This window comes from Vitis riparia, chromosome 10 (genome assembly GCF_004353265.1).
Source record: "Vitis riparia cultivar Riparia Gloire de Montpellier isolate 1030 chromosome 10, EGFV_Vit.rip_1.0, whole genome shotgun sequence".
NCBI lineage: Eukaryota > Viridiplantae > Streptophyta > Magnoliopsida > Vitales > Vitaceae > Vitis > Vitis riparia.
The window spans coordinates 3,421,788-3,428,766 of NC_048440.1; the positions used below are offsets into that span (position 1 = coordinate 3,421,788).

General features: G+C 34.0%; 1 non-coding gene across 1 annotated transcript; it reads left to right on the top strand.

Annotated features, from left to right (window-relative positions):
* Positions 1 to 5,851: 5,851 nt before the first annotated feature.
* On the top strand, positions 5,852 to 5,932 carry LOC117924409. Its single transcript, XR_004652776.1, has one exon. It is a non-coding gene; the product is annotated as a small nucleolar RNA R24 (small nucleolar RNA).
* Positions 5,933 to 6,979: the final 1,047 nt, after the last annotated feature.

Consider the following 6,979-nt stretch of genomic DNA (forward strand, 5'->3'; position numbering starts at 1 on the left):
TTAACATTTTCTATCACTGCTACGATCAATGCAAAGAAGATTGAGTAGTTGCTTGTTAGGGATGTGGAGGGAGAGGGTATAAAACCTTGCAAAGTTGTTTGGTTGCGAGAAAATGTCATTCCAACTGCCTTTTCAGATTCCTTTGAGGTGAAAGCAACATGGAATGTAGAATTGGGAAGGTTAGCATATTAGAAAAACATGATGCGGTTCCATTCATTACCTCCTAACAATTAAGGCTCTAGTAGCATTTTAAGCTATAGAATTGCCCCAAATTAGCTTGATGTGCATTATTGCCCCATCATTACCTAACATTGGCAAACTTTTCAATCAACTTTGTAGCTTAACTTTGTATGAAGGGCCAAGTTGTCAAGAAGTCATAAGTTCAAACCTCATTGTATTGTTTATTTTCCCAATTTATTGAAGTTATGTGCAATTTCAAAATAAATAAAGTAAATGCATGCATTTTTCCTAACTTTCATAATTTATGGTTGATATGCATAAATGTTGATTACTTAGGGTTTGTTTGGATATATTTATTAGCTATATTTTGTGTCTAAAATCATAAATCAGAGCATAATAGGCATTTTTATAAAATATGTAAAAACTCTTTAAGGTTGATATATAAATATTTGTGGGAAAAATTAAGGTATTATAAAACTTTAAGTAGTTTAAATTTCTCATCACTAAAAAAATAATTTTTCATGCTAAAGTTAAATTTTAGTATATATAAATTGTTGTTTTCAATATAATTTTTTTTTATGTATTATTCATCAATTTTTAGAAATAGAGAGTGAGAAATGTATTTATATCAATTTACATGATGCATTTTAAGGAATTTACATTGTGAGGCATTGGGAGTGTTATGTTACTTCGGGATATAAATTATGCAATTGGCAAGACTAGAAAATTGTCTTAGTCGATGAATTAGGCTTGCAATATGCATTATGTAGTTATGTTATTTTATTTTATTTTCTATTGAGAACATTAGAAGGTCAAAAAGAGTTATACATCCAAATGACTTAAGATAAATGCATATGATAATCAATGAACATGACTCGAACTCAACAATTTTTTCACAGGTTTGGGTTAAGTATAAATGAGTTTGAGTTCAATTCATACCGCTTTGTTTAAACCTATTTAATAAGTAGGTAGTTTATTTGGTCAATCGACATAAAATAAATGTTAATATTGTGAGTTGGTGGCTAGGTAAAGATGGGTGTCAAGTGTTTTCAGAATCACAGAGTAATTGGGAATGTCCAAACCAATCTCTGCAGTGGTCCATCTACCAACTGAAATTGGTGAGGGCAGAGGCTAGCCTGCTCAGGGTAGGGTGCATGTGGTGTTTGTGATGATGATACCCCTATGTGAATAAAAAAAAAACTCTATCCTCATCCACTTCATTCTACAACCCATTCTCTTTTCCCAAATACCGAATAAATACCACCATCATCATAATATGTTTTATGTTTCCAAATGATGTACAAATTGATTACCTCCACTATTAAAATTTAAGCCTAGTTGTACTTGAGGTGGAGACATAATTGCCCACGTGTCAATTCCCATTATGGCCGCTTAATTGCTCTCCCAAGCTCTCAACTAGATAGGCTTACCTGCTCGCTATGTGAGAGTGACTCTACTCTCTATAGTCTTTACTCTCTCTTCTATATAAAAAGGTTATGCTCTGTGGCAAAAGGTGCCAACAGTCAAGATTGAAGTTTCTCATTTCTCTGCATTTTCCCTACACCTTACCCACTTTCCTTTTTAGTGCCACCAATTGCTTCATCGTTCTCCCAAAAAACCCTATAAACTCAAATTAAGGATAGGTTCAAATGCAAGTGCTGACAGATGACATCTTCATTTTATCATGATCACCAGTAGCATCCCCACTTGACTTGGCTCATTTCCCTTTCTACCTTCCATTTCACATGCTTCTTCTTAATTACTTCTTGTTGGCTTTAAGTTAAAGGAATGAAAAAATAGGCCTCTCACTTTGTTTGAACAATAAATCTTGGTGATAAAATGTTGGTGATACTAATTCATATGGGAACATTACCTATTATGAGATGAAAAAACTTTTCGGATGACATTGAATATGCATAATTGTTTGTTCAACAATATGAATTTTTTACTTTGTTTGAATAGGTTGATGGACCCTACAAATAGGATATACTGTTACATTTTTGTGGGAGGCAAACTTGTCTAAAAAATGATGGGCAATGAGAATACATGTGTGGAAGAAGCAAATGTATTCACAAATATAAAGGAATGCCATTTGAAGAATTCACTCAAAAAGTCTAGAGAAATTCGACATCTCCCTTGATGTGATGAAGATGCACTACACCCTCAAGTTTAACCCTAAAATCATCCAAGACTTAGAAGATGAGGATGACTTGGATAATGTGGTTTACCACAGTGATGACTTTGCAAATGTGTACATAATAGAGTCACCTCGTGTGGAACCCATTGAGGCAAATGTACCGAATACACAATTGGCATTTGGGTAATGCATTTTGACATGAATGTCTATTTAAAATATTGTGAATATCAATTTTACGCACGATGTAGTCTAATCTTGTTTATGTATGTAAATGCAGAGATCTACCTCCCACGTTTCCTTTCTCTAATGCATCATGCGATGCAATTCCTAATACTATGATGCTATCAAGATGTTTTACATCACGTTGTGCAGATAATGAGTACACCCCTTTGGAATCGAATTAGTTTCGTGAGGCAATATTAAGGGTAGAACATACATTTAAAAATGCTGATGAGTTTTGAAATGCAATATACCAGATGTCATTGGGTGAGAGATTTCAATAGAAGTACAAGAAAAATTCACCTACTCATATGTCCGTAAAGTGTTTGATTGAGGGTTGTCCTTGGAAGATAACAGCTCACGCTGTAGAAGGGAATGCAATCTTACGAGTTCATACTTACCAAGTGAATCATAATCATATAACTCAAGAAGAGTGTTCATCTAAGGTGAGGGTTACTTCAAAGAGAGGCGTTGTTATTGTTGAAGATGTGTTTAGAACCACTCAAAAATATCTTCCCTATCAAATATGCAAGGATTTTGAATGTGATCATGGAGTTGAATTGACATATAACCAAGCATGGCACCTTAAAGAGAAGGAAAAATAGCAAATATATGGAGCTCCACGTGAGTCCTACGCGTTTCTGCCTTGGTTATGCCATAGACTATGGGAAATAAACCTTGGAACTATTGCGGAGTGCACTTCTCATGAAGGTCATTTCATGCAATTGTTCATTGCCCATGCATTTTCAATTCAAGGGTTCATCATGGTGTGTCGACCGGTATTGGCAATTGATTCTTGCCACCTAAGCGGCCCATATAAGGGAGCTCTTTTGTCTACCATTGCATATGATGTAAACGATAGAATGTTCCCTCTAGCCCTTGGTGTGGTCAATTTAGAAAATTATGAGGACTAGTATTTGTTCTTGGAGAAATTAAAGGGGGTCCTAGATGGTGAAGAAGTAATTATTATATCAGATAGACATATTGTTATTGACATGTGAAGGAAAACTTTTCTAGCTTCTTCAATAGGCAAAAAAACTTGTGCACTTCAATGACAACCTAGAAAAATGGGTTATGGAAAACAATCCTGAGCATTGGGCGATGTCAAAGTTATTTAAAAAATGTTGGGATAAAAAGATAACTAATAGTACAGAGTCCTTCAATGCGTGGTTAAGAGATGAGCGCCACCAAACAATTTATACGTTGTTGTTGATGCACATGGATAAGCTTGTAGGCATATTGGACACCCATATTCGTGGCACAGAAAAATGGAAGAGCATGGTTGGAGCAAAAATAAAGGAGAAACTAATGTTAAATATCATGAGGTCTGGTCCGATTAGTGTGCTACCCTATTTAGGGGAAGGAGGGGGAAGGAACGTTTAAGTTGTTTATCGGGGAGGTTTATTTGGTTGTGGATATGCATCAACGTACGTGTACTTGTATGACATGGAAAATGTCCGGATTGCCATGTGCACATGTATGTGCTATCATCCGCACAATGAGACATGACGTGTATGAGTATATCAACCCATGTTTTCATGTCTCCACTCAATATTTGATTTACTCGGGATAGTTTCAACCATTACCAATGCACAACATGCTCAGAGTTTGTGAGGATGGGAGTTTGCAAGATGGAAAAGGCAACTTATTTCCTTCTTTCCAACCCCCACATGTGAGACGTCTTCCAGGAAGATCCCGACAAAGGCGCATTGAGTCATAATTTAGCCATAAGAGAACAATTCATTGCTCTCGATGCAATGGCATAGGTCATAACTGCTCTAAATATAATAATTCGTTGTCGTGACATGCCCCTATTTGTGCTTGTAAGGTTTTCATATTTTTGTACCATCCCTCATTATTCCATTCTATGGTATATGGTGAGGGGGGAAATTGATTTTGGTTCTTATGTATTGGTCTTGTTATAGGCACGATGAACTACCCTTTTATTTTTACAATTTAGCGTTGGTTTGATTAATCAATTTAATTGAAAGTACAATTTGAATGTGGTATCTTTTCACTTGTTGTTTAATTTCATCAAGGTGTCTACATTATGACGTATTTCTTGTTTTGCATTATCAAAATAATGTTGAATATTAAGAGGGAGTAGGGTTGTTGAGATTATCGATCTCAATCTTAATTAATTTCAAGGTGTAAGTGTTCTCATAGATTTCATCAATGAAAATCTTTGTTTAGCCAGAATCACTGACTTTAAGTTAATGAAAACAATAGAATACCTACATTGTCACATTTACATTTACTTCTATGCAATATGGTATGCCCATTTTTTCACATCTTGAATGGTTAGATGGACAAAACATCATTGTTAGTCCAACAACTTTTAGTTGGACATGTTCTTACAAATATTAGGGTAGAATAAAGTGCATATACCATCTCTTTCTCGTTGAATTAACTGTGCTCTATATGTACGTACTTTTCTTGCTACTAAACTACAAAAGCAATTGCAACAATTGTCTTGTTGTGTGAAGCACTATTCATGCCAGAAAATAAGTCCACCATTGTATAATATTTTAGAGTGAACCATGTAATTGATTGGCATGTCACTATAGAATCAATTTTTTAACAATGTATAAACTTCTCTTTATTTTAATATGATGTTGTTATGCTCTTCTCATCCCTAAGGTTCATTATATTGAACTAATACATATTAGATAGTGTCAAATTTGTAATATAATTTATTATTGAGTTGCAACTCTCATCCTTAAACAATTTTTGTAGTTTGATTGGTTTTTGAACAATTTTTTTTGCTTTAGGATGTCAATTGTTTAGAACTAGATTCCATTGGTTTAGTGATGTCTTTGATAAATATCTTCATGTTCAGTAGTTGTTGTATTTAAAGTTGAGGGTCCACTATAATGTAATGTAAACTTGAGCTAAATCTATCCCAAGGATAAATGAATTTTTGAATTGCTAATTTGCTAAAAATATCAGTAGTTGGATTGGTTCATGGTTGAATTAGTATGCTACAATGTGTTTCATATTTTGTGTTTCACATTTGAGAAACTAACTATCAATTAAATATAGATTGTCCCCAGTAAACTTGTCTCTTCTCCGCATATTACTATCCACATGGTTGAGGTGTTCAGATGCATGGATAGTTGTTGTCAGCTCTTGATGTTGTATCTCTTTGAAGCCTAAATGAGAAAGAAAGTTTGTTATTAAATTATGCCACTTATTGGTCTTGGTCTTTTTTTTTTTTGAGAGAGTGAGGGGAGGGGGGAGGGAGGGTTTGTCCTTTATTAGTTCCACTTTTTGGTCTTTTCTTTTTATCGCATCACATTATGCTTGCTCCTATTTGAAGTCGTGACGAACTCCTAACATGTAAGAAAATTTGTCTTTCAAGGTCTCTTCAATGAAATATACTTGTTATGCAACTTGACCCTAGGGTTATTCTATATTAAATTCTTCATTATGTGAATTCCAGTAAGTTGGCAGAGGGATAGTAGTTCATTTAAGTACTTGCTTCCGAAGTGGAAGTTCTATCCTAAATTGACATTTTTTGGGTTTGATTCATTGATTTTTTCCTTATAAATCTGAATATGGTGTGCCATTACCAAATTTATCAGTCTGATGAATGGTATGGCTATTTAAATGACCATTTTTTTTATTATGAGTTGTTCTAGGTGGGAGATAACTACTATAGACCAAATTTCAAGTAAGCAGTTGTTGCAAGGTTAAAGCCTACAAGGATATTTTCATTCTTCAATGGCCTCTGTGGAGGTAATGCATTATTTCATGTGTTTTATTTTCATCAATTTTCTCTAGAACTTGAGATTTTAACCTACTTGAGACAATTAATTGTGTTATGTGTTAAGGATTGTTTATTGCATGAGCATTCACTTTCAAATTATTGATCCACATGAGCTCATTGTCAAGACAAACTATAAGTAGGCAGCTATTATGCAATTTGTTAGAACATATGGTACAAAATTTAATTCCACGTTCAATGGCAACAGTTATATACTCTTTTTTAGGCTACATGAGATTGAACCTGAGACTTCTTTATATTAACCATTCCTTAATCTCTAACTTCTTCCATCTTTATTCCCTTAAGTTTTCAAATCCAATCATTAAGGACATTGCATTAGGCGCTATTCAGATTTGAAGTATTATTGGCTACAAAATAATACACCCATATTACTAATTCAAATCATCTATACTAGAAATAGAGAATGTCAAATTTATGACATATGAAACAGATTGCACTAAATTTTATAGAAAACATTTAGGAATTTGTAGCACTAGTTAAGAAAGGAATCTTACTTTGTGAAATTGATGCTCTAGCTCCAACTTTGAACAACCACATCATGAAATTAGATTAAAATCCATGGCAGTGGTGATTAATTAGATAAAAAGGCATGGATCATGAATAGTAAGAAGCTTCAATGCACAGTCCATTTTTTCTCATGTCCACTACAATTTAGA